Source organism: Rhinoderma darwinii, chromosome 13 (assembly GCF_050947455.1).
Source record: "Rhinoderma darwinii isolate aRhiDar2 chromosome 13, aRhiDar2.hap1, whole genome shotgun sequence".
NCBI lineage: Eukaryota > Metazoa > Chordata > Amphibia > Anura > Rhinodermatidae > Rhinoderma > Rhinoderma darwinii.
Window position 1 is genome coordinate 57,589,615 of NC_134699.1, and position 15,570 is coordinate 57,605,184.

The 15,570-nt window shown below is 43.6% G+C and overlaps 1 protein-coding gene across 1 annotated transcript in view; it reads right to left on the reverse strand.

The window, feature by feature from the left end:
• Nucleotides 1-3,282: 3,282 nt before the first annotated feature.
• The window catches only part of FAAP100 (FA core complex associated protein 100), a 41,690-nt gene continuing 29,402 nt past the window's right edge, over nucleotides 3,283-15,570 (reverse strand). Inside the window, exon 14 of the transcript XR_012851676.1 lies at nucleotides 3,283-5,901. The gene's annotated coding sequence lies outside the window, so the exon portion shown is untranslated. The remainder of the gene's footprint in view (nucleotides 5,902-15,570) is intronic.

Consider the following 15,570-nt stretch of genomic DNA (forward strand, 5'->3'; position numbering starts at 1 on the left):
TCTCACTGACATAAATCTGTCCATAGACATCACATATCTGTCGGCAGGATCCACCAGTGATCTAAGGTTTCAGGTCCTTATCTTACAAGGACTTGAGGCTACAACATAAGTAGAGGCCTTACCGCAAACCAAGGACCATTTTCATTATGGAAACTTCAAGGGGTACATAGATTCTATATGGTGCCTGATGACATCATCGGTGGACCCTGGCATAGCCTCAGAGGTCAGGAGCTTCAACCTAAGCTAGCATGTTTTATACCATCCCTTGTCAAATGCCCTACTAGGGTAGAGTGGTAGGTAGGGGTAGGTAGTAGATACCCCATAACTAGCAGAGTTCCACATCTAGCTCTACTCAAAAGACCATGAATATCCATACTGGAAGTGATGGGCACTTTCATGGGTACCATGGTAGTTCCCTCAGCAAGAGAAACCCCAGAGGTCTAAAGTAGCCTTCTCCAAATATGGATGTTGCCAATGTTCATGGATGCCCCTGACATGAAGTAGTATGTAAGAGTGGCAGTGCCTATCACTTCGTTAGTAGAGAAGCTGGCACTTGTAGTTTTTGAAAAAGTTCAATAGCCCAGGTGGCCTACTGCCGCAATAGTAATACCCGATGTGTACACAGGATATACTCCTCTATGTCAGGGCTGGAGACAAGGCTGAGGATGCGGCTATGGAACCTGATCCCTCCATGGAGGATATTACAATGCCTGGCAGGCCTGCGTGGTACAGCCCGCTCTCAGCTGCAGCTGCCATCCTCCTGCCTGCAGCTGTGATGAGCCAAGCGTTTTATCATCTATAAAAGATTCAGCGCGGATCCCGGCTCTGGTTTCATGAAGGCCACTAGATTTATACAATGGGACATAAGAGGTGGGGGAGGGGCAGGTCAGGTGCCAATATATATATATATATGATACATACACACACTCATTCATTCAGGTAAGGGGTTCTTTAAGATTACACATTATGGCCGAACCCCCACAATGACCCCTAATGTGGGGAATATAGGGTTCCTATTGCTAGAGTGACTCTTTAAGGGCCAGTTAACCAATGACTATGAAGAAGGCCTAGCTGCCATGGACACTCACTATCCCACTATCCCATCTGTCTAGAGAGGACGGACCAGAACTTCCTGCAGGAAAATTGCTGAATCGCTATTAGATTTACTTTCAACAAAAATTGGGTGAAACCCCTTGTGAGAAATGTGACCCCAAGTCTCACCCAGCTTTCTCAGGAAGAGATATAACGGAGAAATGGATGAATAGCAAATAACATTATAAATCAAGACGCAAGAGCATTAAAAGGAAATTGTGCATTAATATATTTAAGTTAAAAAAGATAGATAGATATGAGAGAGATAGATAGATATGAGAGAGATAGATAGATATGAGAGAGATAGATAGATATGAGAGAGATAGATAGATATGAGAGAGATAGATAGATATGAGAGAGATAGATAGATATGAGAGAGATAGATAGATATGAGAGAGATAGATAGATATGAGAGAGATAGATAGATATGAGAGAGATAGATAGATATGAGAGAGATAGATAGATATGAGAGAGATAGATAGATATGAGAGAGATAGATAGATATGAGAGAGATAGATAGATATGAGAGAGATAGATAGATATGAGAGAGATAGATAGATATGAGAGAGATAGATAGATATGAGAGAGATAGATAGATATGAGAGAGATAGATAGATATGAGAGAGATAGATAGATATGAGAGAGATAGATAGATATGAGAGAGATAGATAGATATGAGAGAGATAGATAGATATGAGAGAGATAGATAGATATGAGAGAGATAGATAGATATGAGAGAGATAGATAGATATGAGAGAGATAGATAGATATGAGAGAGATAGATAGATATGAGAGAGATAGATAGATATGAGAGAGATAGATAGATATGAGAGAGATAGATAGATATGAGAGAGATAGATAGATATGAGAGAGATAGATAGATATGAGAGAGATAGATAGATATGAGAGAGATAGATAGATATGAGAGAGATAGATAGATATGAGAGAGATAGATAGATATGAGAGAGATAGATATGAGAGAGATAGATATGAGATAGATAGATATGAGATAGATAGATATGAGATAGATAGATATGAGATAGATAGATATGAGATAGATAGATATGAGATAGATAGATATGAGATAGATAGATATGAGATAGATAGATATGAGATAGATAGATATGAGATAGATAGATATGAGATAGATAGATATGAGATAGATAGATATGAGATAGATAGATATGAGATAGATAGATATGAGATAGATAGATATGAGATAGATAGATATGAGATAGATAGATATGAGATAGATAGATATGAGATAGATAGATATGAGATAGATAGATAGATAGGAGATAGACAGATAGATAGATAGATATGAGATAGACAGATAGATAGACAGACAGACAGACAGATAGATAGACAGATAGATAGATATGAGGTAGATAGATAGATATGAGTTAGATAGATAGATATGAGATAGATAGATAGATAGATAGATAGATAGATAGATAGATAGATAGATAGATAGATAGATAGATATGAGATAGATAGATAGATAGATAGATATGAGATAGATAGATAGATGATAGATAGATAGATATTAGATAGATAGATATGAGATAGATAGATAGATATGAGATAGATAGATGAGATAGAGATATGAGATAGATAGACAGATAGATAGATAGACAGATAGATAGATAGATATGAGTTAGATAGATAGATAGATAGATAGATAGATATGAGTTAGATAGATAGATATGAGATAGATAGATAGAGATAGATATGAGATAGATAGATAGATAGATAGATAGATAGATAGATAGATATTAGATAGATAGATAGATATTAGATAGATAGATAGATAGATAGATAGATAGATAGATAGATAGATAGATAGATAGACAGACAGATAGACAGATATGAGATAGATAGATAGAGATATGAGATGATAGATAGATAGATAGATAGATATGAGAGATAGATAGATGATAGATAGATATTAGATAGATAGATAGATAGATAGATATTAGATAGATAGATAGACAGACAGACAGATAGATAGATATGAGATAGATAGATAGATATGAGATAGATAGATATGAGATAGATAGATATGAGATAGATAGATAGACAGACAGATAGATAGATATGAGATAGATAGATAGATAGATAGATAGATAGATAGATAGATAGATATGAGATAGATAGATATGAGATAGATAGATAGACAGATAGATAGATATGAGATAGATAGATATGGGATAGATAGATAGATAGGACCCTAACCATAAGTGCTTACAATCTAAATATAACACATTTTGCACCAATTAAAGGGGTCGGGTGGTTTTGTCTTTTAGGGCACATATAGGAGGATATCCTGATCTGGACCCTCTGCAAAGAACGGCTCTGGAGGATTATATAAGCCATATAACGTGTGTGGCTCCCCCATCCAATAACAGTTGATGACCAGTGGTCCCCCATGCGATAACGGTTGGTGGCCAGGGGTCCCCCCATGCGATAACAGTTGGTGGCCGGGGGTCCCCCATGCGATAACCGTTGATGGTCGGGGGTCCCCTATGCGATAACAGTTGATGGCCGGGGGTCCCCCATGCGACAACCGTTGATGGCCAGGGGTCCCCCATGCGATAACCGTTGATGGCCGGGGGTCCCCCATGCGATAACCGTTGATGGCCGGGGGTCCCCCATGATCACACATTGATGTGGAATGAATTATTAAAACATAACGGCCGCTCATCGTGTGTCGTGTTTATATAATTTCACGCATTAATAGAAAATAATTTCGGGAGGAGACACGGCGTGTCAGGATCGCAGGCCCAGCTGACTCACATGCTCCTGCAATTTCCTGCCTATGACTGGGTTATGTGTGGAGGGGGAGGGAGGACCAGCAGCGTCTGTGCAAAGACTGAGCCATAAAAGGAGAATCTGCAATGAGACCGTCAGAGGGGATGGGATAGGCCAGTGCACAGATGGGTTCCTTGTGCAGCTTTCTTTTTTTTTTTTATTATATTTTTTACAAGGCCCGTCCCACTTCATTTTTTTACATGTTCCTTTAAGTGCACCCCCCCCCCCCTCCCAATACCAATCCAATATCATAATCCAGTCCATTCGGGAGACCGAGGTTAATCCAGCGGACGGTGTTTTAGTTGCTGACCCGTCCTGTCTCGTTCATCGTCCTGTCTTGGAGTCGCTATATATGGAAACATGTTCGATATTAAGAATAAACGGCCAGGAAGACACGAAACTTATTCCAAGGATGAGCTGTGCGATTGTGGAAACAGATGTTAGCAATGCAGCTGACTGGGGTTTAAATATTTTGCATTGTTAGGTTGGAGATGTTAAGAAGTGGTGCTGCCCTCACATGGCGGATGAGTGGTACTACACCGAGGCCTGTCTATCCTCCTCGCCTAAACCTCAGCTGTTTCTAGAATTGAACAGCCATGCTTGGTAACTTTTAGTGATTCATAAATTACTTCCCGCGATCTTTCACTGGCAGCGAACAAAGTCGTTAGAAGGTGCGGGTACGATGGGCATCATTCTTCCCGTGCCATAAAACGACCCTAAAAAAATACTCATGCCAATGTAACAGTTCATATAATGCGATGAGATGTTTTGAAAAACGATACCGGTTTCTTCCAGCAGGGGGTATACTGCAGCATGCGTAGACCCCCATCTGCATCACCCCTCCCCCTCTCGGGCTGCACAGTCAGCAGCATCGCCACAGCTGGCACAGAGGAGGGCATGCTTTAGAAAGGGGTGATTTAGTGCTCCATCCATGCCCGGAACGACCTTTACATTGAGCGAGGCATCCCATTGTCACCAGCCTTGTGGTAGTAAGAGTACAGTATAATTGGTGGACAGTGCCACGGCTTACAATCCAAACTGGGTACCAAACATGCCAAGTCTAGTTGCCTTCCTATAGACTCAACCTCACCTTTGCCGTTAAATGGGCACTTGGAGCTTGTGGGCGACCTACCTGGCTCCATACACCAAACCATGGCAAGCGCCAGGGGTCATACCACCCCTACAGATGTGGCTCAGACGTTCTATACGTACTGTGGGTGTACGCGTGACGGAATGACGCCTTCAAAAAAGAATTGGGCACCTGTGGCGGTATTAGTGTTTTTTCTGTACAGACCAGGTCAGCACTATATAAATAATGGGTCATAAATAAATAAGACCACGTCCTTTGATGCTCACACAGCTAGATTTAGGATAGAACCAGCCATACACATGGGTTATTCTTGGTCTTCATGGTGAAAGAGCTCCTTCTACTGTCCATGGATGGTACTGCACATCTTCTCAGGCCTCCATGCTCCTGCTCTCTCTCTCTCTCTGTATAGGACCTTTCCGTGCGACATGTCGTCTTTCTCTCACGTTTTATTTTTTGGGGGGACTAAACCGTCCGCCTTCATGGTACGTGGAGGCGATGGCGAGAACGATGTAACGGGCTCCATACGATTAGCACCTGGCAGGAAGCACATGAGCCCTGTGGATTATTCTGTAACACCATGTGGTTTTCCTCTCTTCTGCAGCCAGTAATCGCTGCCTGTGCTGTCGCCTGTGATAATCGGAGCTGTCACAGAACAAAGAGCTTCCTCTCCTTTGGGGAGTGCTGCATGCCTTGTAAGCTCTGAATGCTACAAGTCTCTCTTAGTTATTTTTATAACACTGGGCAATGGTTCTCTTACTATTCACATTGCCAAAGGCGGCATGTTAGATAGATGCTGCCCCCTGGTGGTGGTTAAAAAACATAGAATGAAACTCTTCATGAATGCGCCTCCTCTCCACCCCTCATAAAGAATTTTTCCCGGCCTTGGATGACTTTTTCCAGAACAAGGTCTAAAAAAAAAAAAAAAGGAAACCTTTACCCACCAAAAAATAAATAAAAGTAAACAGTTGAAGGCAGAAATTCTTTTTGCCACCACTAGGGGGAGCTCACTGCATAAGAATTTATTATTGAGTTCAATGAGCGCTATAAAAAGAACCCTACGAACTGAGCTCCACCTAGTGGTAGCTGGAGGAAGACAGAAGTGTTTGATTTTGAAGGGAACAAGGAGATTTGGAGCTCTGTATATAAAAAAAATATAATATATTAATTATAATTAAATTATAGGTAGACTTTCCTGCCCGAGACCACCATTAACCCCTGCACCATCCTAAACAATATACAATAAATGGTTAAGCATTAACCACTAACACACCATAGACCTCCAGGGATATTAGAGGGCCTTCCTCCGAACAAGAAGTTCTGCTCTGGTGCTTTGCATGATGGGAAGTGTTATCTTTACACCAGGCACTGCATAGTACTCTGATGTTAGTAAAACTAAGGCCCCCCCCCCCCCCTCAGTTATAGAATTTTGGCCAAGTAGTGAGGGGTATGTCTGACAACAGGCTTGCTAACCATTTCTAATAACCAGCAGAAAAGTGAGTGCAGCTCTGGAGTATAAGATAAGTAATGTAATGTATGTACACAGTGACTCCACCAGCAGAATAGTGAGTGCAGCTCTGGAGTATAAGACAGGATGTAACTCAGGATCAGTACAGGATAAGTAATGTATGTACACAGTGACCTCACCAGCAGAATAGTGAGTGCAGCTCTGGAGTATAATACGGGATGTAACTCAGGATCAGTACAGGATAAGTAATGTAATGTATGTACACAGTGACTCCACCAGTAGAATAGTGAGTGCAGCTCTGGAGTATAATACAGGATGTAACTCAGGATCAGTACAGGATAAGTAATGTAATGTATGTACACAGTGACTCCACCAGCAGAATAGTGAGTGCAGCTCTGGAGTATAATACAGGATGTAACTCAGGATATGTACAGGATAAGTAATGTAATGTATGTACACAGTGACTCCACCAGCAGAATAGTGAGTGCAGCTCTGGAGTATAATACAGGATGTAACTCAGGATGAGTACAGGATAAGTAATGTAATGTATGTACACAGTGACTCCACCAGCAGAATAGTGAGTGCAGCTCTGGAGTATAATACAGGATGTAACTCAGGATCAGTGCAGGATAAGTAATGTAATGTATGTACACAGTGACTCCACCAGCAGAATAGTGAGTGCAGCTCTGGAGTATAATACGGGATGTAACTCAGGATCAGTACAGGATAAGTAATGTAATGTATGTACACAGTGACTCCACCAGCAGAATAGTGAGTGCAGCTCTGGAGTATAATACAGGATGTAACTCAGGATCAGTACAGGATAAGTAATGTAATGTATGTACACAGTGACTCCACCAGCAGAATAGTGAGTGCAGCTCTGGAGTATAATACGGGATGTAACTCAGGATCAGTACAGGATAAGTAATGTAATGTATGTACACAGTGACTCCACCAGCAGAATAGTGAGTGCAGCTCTGGAGTATTATACAGGATGTAACTCAGGATCAGTACAGGATAAGTAATGTAATGTATGTACACAGTGACTCCACCAGCAGAATAGTGAGTGCAGCTCTGGAGTATAATACGGGATGTAACTCAGGATCAGTACAGGATAAGTAATGTAATGTATGTACACAGTGACTCCACCAGCAGAATAGTGAGTGCAGCTCTGGAGTATAATACAGGATGTAACTCAGGATGAGTACAGGATAAGTAATGTAATGTATGTACACAGTGACTCCACCAGCAGAATAGTGAGTGCAGCTCTGGAGTATAATACGGGATGTAACTCAGGATCAGTACAGGATAAGTAATGTAATGTATGTACACAGTGACTCCACCAGCAGAATAGTGAGTGCAGCTCTGGAGTATAATACAGGATGTAACTCAGGATCAGTACAGGATAAGTAATGTAATGTATGTACACAGTGACTCCACCAGCAGAATAGTGAGTGCAGCTCTGGAGTATAATACAGGATGTAACTCAGGATCAGTACAGGATAAGTAATGTAATGTATGTACACAGTGACTCCACAAGCAGAATAGTGAGTGCAGCTCTGGAGTATTATACAGGATGTAACTCAGGATCAGTACAGGATAAGTAATGTAATGTATGTACACAGTGACTCCACCAGCAGAATAGTGAGTGCAGCTCTGGAGTATAATACAGGATGTAACTCAGGATCAGTACAGGATAAGCAATGTAATGTATGTACACAGTGACTCCACCAGCAGAATAGTGAGTGCAGCTCTGGAGTATAATACGGGATGTAACTCAGGATCAGTACAGGATAAGTAATGTAATGTATGTACACAGTGACTCCACCAGCAGAATAGTGAGTGCAGCTCTGGAGTATTATACAGGATGTAACTCAGGATCAGTACAGGATAAGTAATGTAATGTATGTACACAGTGACTCCACCAGCAGAATAGTGAGTGCAGCTCTGGAGTATAATACAGGATGTAACTCAGGATCAGTACAGGATAAGTAATGTAATGTATGTACACAGTGACTCCACCAGCAGAATAGTGAGTGCAGCTCTGGAGTATAATACAGGATGTAACTCAGGATGAGTACAGGAGAAGTAATGTAATGTATGTACACAGTGACTCCACCAGCAGAATAGTGAGTGCAGCTCTGGAGTATAATACGGGATGTAACTCAGGATCAGTACAGGATAAGTAATGTAATGTATGTACACAGTGACTCCACCAGCAGAATAGTGAGTGCAGCTCTGGAGTATAATACGGGATGTAACTCAGGATCAGTACAGGATAAGTAATGTAATGTATGTACACAGTGACTCCACCAGCAGAATAGTGAGTGCAGCTCTGGAGTATAATACAGGATGTAACTCAGGATCAGTACAGGATAAGTAATGTAATGTATGTACACAGTGACTCCACCAGCAGAATAGTGAGTGCAGCTCTGGAGTATAATACAGGATGTAACTCAGGATCAGTACAGGATAAGTAATGTAATGTATGTACACAGTGACTCTACCAGCAGAATAGTGAGTGCAGCTCTGGAGTATAATACAGGATGTAACTCAGGATCAGTACAGGATAAGTAATGTATGTACACAGTGACTCCACCAGCAGAATAGTGAGTGCAGCTCTGGAGTATAATACAGGATGTAACTCAGGATGAGTACAGGAGAAGTAATGTAATGTATGTACACAGTGACTCCACCAGCAGAATAGTGAGTGCAGCTCTGGAGTATAATACGGGATGTAACTCAGGATCAGTACAGGATAAGTAATGTAATGTATGTACACAGTGACTCCACCAGCAGAATAGTGAGTGCAGCTCTGGAGTATAATACGGGATGTAACTCAGGATCAGTACAGGATAAGTAATGTAATGTATGTACACAGTGACTCCACCAGCAGAATAGTGAGTGCAGCTCTGGAGTATAATACAGGATGTAACTCAGGATCAGTACAGGATAAGTAATGTAATGTATGTACACAGTGACTCCACCAGCAGAATAGTGAGTGCAGCTCTATAGTATAATACAGGATGTAACTCAGGATCAGTACAGGATAAGTAATGTAATGTATGTACACAGTGACTCCACCAGCAGAATAGTGAGTGCAGCTCTGGAGTATAATACAGGATGTAACTCAGGATCAGTACAGGATAAGTAATGTAATGTATGTACACAGTGACTCCACCAGCAGAATAGTGAGTGCAGCTCTGGAGTATAATACAGGATGTAACTCAGGATCAGTACAGGATAAGTAATGTATGTACACAGTGACTCCACCAGCAGAATAGTGAGTGCAGCTCTGGAGTATAATACAGGATGTAACTCAGGATATGTACAGGATAAGTAATGTATGTACACAGTGACTCCATCAGCAGAATAGTGAGTGCAGCTCTGGAGTATAATACAGGATATAACTCAGGATCAGTACAGGATAATGTTTATAATGAGATAAGATTTAACAAGGGAGAGGTGATAGAGTCTGGAGCAAAAAAAGGGATGGTGGGGAAACTTGATAAGAGAAACGTGCTCTGACCAGGAATGGTACTAGAAACAAAGGGCGGAGATATAGTGGGGGGCCGTGCGGGGAGGGGGGTAGTTGGGGATTTTCTGATATGCTGTCATTATTGTATACGATGTTGGTAAATTGTAATGTGAATGTTATTATGTTATTTCTTTTCTGTGTTCGTATCAATAAAATTGGTTTGGTTTGATTTAAAAAAAAAAGATTTAACAAGGGAAAAAAATAGTTATTAAAGGGTCGTCCCATCTGGACGTGCTGGCGATCAGCTGATTGCCGAGGGTCCGGCAGCTGAAACCTTCTGCGAACAGCTGTTACTACTAGAAGCTCTATGGCACTGATCACGTTCTTTGCAATAGCTCTCCACTCTGGTTAATAGAGGGGAGTCCTGAGCAGTAGACCCCCCCCCCCTCTATGATTCCATATACGTAACAAGGCATATGGACAGGGTTGTTCTATATCGCCTCTGTTAGACCTGATCTCAGTATTGGTCAAAAAAAATGCAGGAGGCAACTTTGTTGTGTGAACCCGTCCTAACATGGATAAAGGTGAACCACCTGATCACGCTGATACGTCTGTAAATTGCTATATTAATCTCCGTCGTTTATTCTCTATCTTTTTAGGCTGTCCGTTAATAATTTTTTTACGGGTTTTTTTTCAGAATTTTTTGCTGTGCTAAGGGACAGGCATGGTTGAACCTTTGAAAAGAATTAGATTGTAATGCCGGTTGATTATATTCGATCATTTTGCTACCATAGATGCAACTATTATTATCCGAAGGGCCCATTATAGCCCGTTCAGCTATAACGGAGAAAGCTATGGTAACGGTATTGATTCCCTCTCCATACTTTCCATTAGGAATACCAATTACTCCCAGTCTGAGATAAGGGAATCAGCTTGTCCACTAGAGTTAAACGCAACGTGCTCTGTATTAAAGGAGCGCAGCGTGTCTGTATATCTCATCTGGCTGGAATCCAATTAGGTTATCCCTGCAGGGCGGCTGCACAAGACCCAGATCTGTCAGCTTGGAGAGGCCAATTGGACCATGCAGTCCTGAAGACGGGGGCTCTATGGGACGTGCATGCAGCAGAGTGTCAAATCCTTACCGACAGAACCACAAGCGCAATACTCCAAGGGATGCGGAGCTGCCTTCAATTCCCACTTGCTTCTCTGCATACGGAGCGCAGCTCCTTCTGAACCTAATTCCTGCTTTTACTCCCCGTCATCCTTTTGGGAGACGATGACTATTGGAGAGAATTTTTGAAGAGGTTGAACACTACTCCGAAAACCCATCAGACCTATCAGTAATGAGACCTCGGCTTCCATACGTCACTATGGCTTCCCGCTGCTATACAGAAATCTAGTAAGTATTCCTTGTGGTCAACAGACTCTAAAACCTACTAATGCAGGCTGGCCATAGACACGAGGACCCTCAGGGCTCTGAAATTGTTTCATCAGAACATATGTCATTAAAGGGGATGTCCAAAAATAGCATATAGTGTAATCCGGATACTAAGATTTCCCCCCCCCCCCTATATGTTACAGCCGACACTTCACCGCGATGGGCAAGATTGGAGATAACTCGGATCCTGCTTGTCTAACCCTTTAGATGCCTTGGTTAATAGCGTCCACAGCATCTAAGGGGTTAGTAACAGGGGGTGGCCCACTCCGACACACCATGGTGTTATGAAGGCCCGCAGGTCTGCCATCTTACTGCTTCTATTAAGCAGCTTAATAGGAGCCGTAAAAAACACATTGGTATTGCAGTAATTTGGGCAAGCGATCCAGGGATCGCTGGTTCAAGTCCCCTAGAAGGACTAATAAATAAACGGTTTAATAATTTCTTTCCTTATATGTAAAAAAAAAATTGGTATCGCCGCATCCTTAAAAGTTTAAACTTTTACAATATAACATTATTTAACCCGCACGGTGAACGTCGTAAAAATAAATAAACTCAAACCACCAGAGTTACTGTTTTTTGTCACCTCGTCTCCCCCCAAAAATGGTATTTGGTGCACGGGAGGCCACAAAGATAAGGCCGTATCAGATGACCGGCCACCAGAAATTCTGTAGGGTTCCCAGCCACCGCTCCACTATTAGGAGTGCAGAGGATTGACATGACGTCCATACTGATGTCCGGCCACCAAGTTTATATAATAAGAGGCGACAGATAGAAAAACTGATGAGACAATTGTCATATGTGGGTAAAGGAAAACAAATGCATGGGTTGACAAGTTGTAGTGCGATCAGACCTGAACGCCACAGGGAATTCCGGCCGAAAAACCGCAACAAATTGTGGTGCAGTTTTTCGGCCGGGAATGTCCGCTGTGGAAAACAGCATGTAAAAAAAAAAAGCCTATACTTACCCGTAGCCATGGCGACAGATCCCTCTGACGTCCTGCAGTCCGGCCTTCAGGGATGAGGCGACAGTCCATGTGACCGGTGCAGCCTGTGATTGGCTGCAGCAGTCACATGGGATGAAACGTCATCCCTGGAGGCCGGGATTGACACAGAAGCAGAAAATTCTGGGTAAGTATAATCTTTTTTTTTTCCGAGTTGCATTTTTGCTGCAGAAACTCAGCTTTTCCGCCGCAAAAATTGTTCAAATTTCATCCACTTTGCTGCTCCTGTAATACGCTGTGTATTATCCACAATGAAATCCGTTGCGGAAAATCTGCAGTGTTTACGTTACGTGTGAACTCGGCCAAAAATGTAATACGTTGAGTCAGACGCACTCATGACCTTAGTGAGGCATCAAAGGTAAACCGCCTGTGAGGGTGCCCAGCATTACCTGTGTAGCCCCCCGGTCTCACATCAGCCTGGACCTCGCTGTAACAGCAGCATAGCCCTGGAGTAGTCAGAGGCTGGTGAAGTTGTTGTTAACCCATTCAGGTTTTGGGTTTATCCAGTAAAAATAGATTAGGATGTGACTTGCTGCGTCCCTGATGGGTGGATGGAGGGTGTTTCGCTTTGGGGTCTTTTCATTTGAAACTTATTAGATTTCCTTTGGCAGATCCTGTTATTTTGAGCATCCTCCACTGATATTCAATTTTTTGCAGAGGGTAACTAGCGTATGGCGTCCTCTCTTGGGGTGCAATTAAAATGGTGATGTTTGATGACCCCTTCAGAGGGGCTTAATAGCCGGGATCAGAGGTTTCTCTAATGAGAAGGAGCCCAGCTGTCCATCACAGATTGGCTCCTGCCGTGATCGCACAGGCACAGCTTTTGTTCCCGCCCGATCACCTGGATGTACGAGTTGTGATGCAGTTAGGAGGCCACAAGCAGGACGAAATAGTACGTCTATTTGCAGGAAGTGTTTACAGAGGTTTCGTAGGCTGATGGTTCTATCACTTGTTTTTCCACTGTGTAAACTTTGCAGCATATTTCATCCTCAACTTTGCAATAAATGATACATGTGGCAAATCCGGAATAAATAGGCCTGACCATTGTCCTCCACTGAGGTTCATAACAGTGCCAGCAAGAGTGCCCTAATAATAGTGCCAGCAAGAGTGCCCAAATAACAGTGCCAGCAAGAGTGCCCTAATAACAGCGCCAGCAAGAGAGTGCCCTAATAACAGCGCCAGCAAGAGTGCCCTAATAACAGCGCCAGCAAGAGTGCCCTAATAACAGCGCCAGCAAGAGTGCCCTAATAACAGCGCCAGCAAGAGTGCCCTAATAACAGCGCCAGCAAGAATGCCCTAATAACAGCGCCAGCAAGAGTGCCCTAATAAAAGCGCCAGCAAGAGTGCCCTAATAACAGCGCCAGCAAGAGTGCCCTAATAACAGCGCCAGCAAGAGTGCCCTAATAACAGCGGCAGCAAGAGTGCCCTAATAACAGTGCCAGCAAGAGTGCCAGCAAGAGTGCCCTAATAACTGCAGCAGCAAGAGTGCCCTAATAACAGTGCCAGTAAGAGTGCCCAAATAACAGCGCCAGCAAGAGTGCCCTAATAACAGCGCCAGCAAGAGTGCCCTAATAACAGCGGCAGCAAGAGTGCCCTAATAACAGCGGCAGCAAGAGTGCCAGCAAGAGTGCCCTAACAACAGCGGCAGCAAGAGTGCCCTAATAACAGCGGCAGCAAGAGTGCCCTAATAACAGCGCCAGCAAGAGTGCCCTAATAACAGTGCCAGTAAGAGTGCCCAAATAACAGCGCCAGCAAGAGTGCCCTAATAACAGCGCCAGCAAGAGTGCCCTAATAACAGCGGCAGCAAGAGTGCCCTAATAACAGCGGCAGCAAGAGTGCCAGCAAGAGTGCCCTAACAACAGCGGCAGCAAGAGTGCCCTAATAACAGCGGCAGCAAGAGTGCCCTAATAACAGCGCCAGCAAGAGTGCCCTAATAACAGCGCCAGCAAGAGTGCCCTAATAACAGCGGCAGCAAGAGTGCCCTAATAACAGCGGCAGCAAGAGTGCCCTAATAACAGTGCCAGCAAGAGTGCCCTAATAACAGTGCCCTAATAACAGTGCCAGTAAGAGTGCCCAAATAACAGCGCCAGCAAGAGTGCCCTAATAACAGCGCCAGCAAGAGTGCCCTAATAACAGCGCCAGCAAGAGTGCCCTAATAACAGCGGCAGCAAGAGTGCCCTAATAACAGCGGCAGCAAGAGTGCCCTAATAACAGCGGCAGCAAGAGTGCCCTAATAACAGTGCCAGCAAGAGTGCCCTAATAACAGTGCCAGCAAGAGTGCCCTAATAACAGTGCCAGCAAGAGTGCCCTAATAACAGTGCCCTAATAACAGCGCCAGCAAGAGTGCCCTAATAACAGCGCCAGCAAGAGTGCCCTAATAACAGCGGCAGCAAGAGTGCCCTAATAACAGTGCCAGCAAGAGTGCCAGCAAGAGTGCCCTAATAACAGTGCCAGCAAGAGTGCCCTAATAACAGTGCCAGTAAGAGTGCCCTAATAACAGCGCCAGCAAGAGTGCCCTAATAACAGCGCCAGCAAGAGTGCCCTAATAACAGTGCCAGCAAGAGTGCCCTAATAACAGTGCCAGTAAGAGTGCCCAAATAACAGTGCCAGCAAGAGTGCCCTAATAACAGTGCCAGCAAGAGTGCCCTAATAACAGTGCCAGCAAGAGTGCCCTAATAACAGTGCCAGCAAGAGTGCCCTAATAACAGCGCCAGCAAGAGTGCCCAAATAACAGCGCCAGCAAGAGTGCCCTAATAACAGCGCCAGCAAGAGTGCCCTAATAACAGCGGCAGCAAGAGTGCCCTAATAACAGCGGCAGCAAGAGTGCCCTAATAACAGTGCCAGCAAGAGTGCCAGCAAGAGTGCCCTAATAACAGTGCCAGCAAGAATGCCCTAATAACAGTGCCAGTAAGAGTGCCCTAATAACAGCGCCAGCAAGTGCCCTAATAACAGCGCCAGCAAGAGTGCCCTAATAACAGTGCCAGCAAGAGTGCCCTAATAACAGTGCCAGTAAGAGTGCCCAAATAACAGTGCCAGCAAGAGTGCCCTAATAACAGTGCCAGCAAGAGTGCCCTAATAACAGTGCCAGCAAGAGTGCCCTAATAACAGTGCCAGCAAGAGTGCCCTAATAACAGCGCCAGCAAGAGTGCCCTAATAACAGTGCCAGCAAGAGTGCCCTAATAACAGTGCCAGCAAG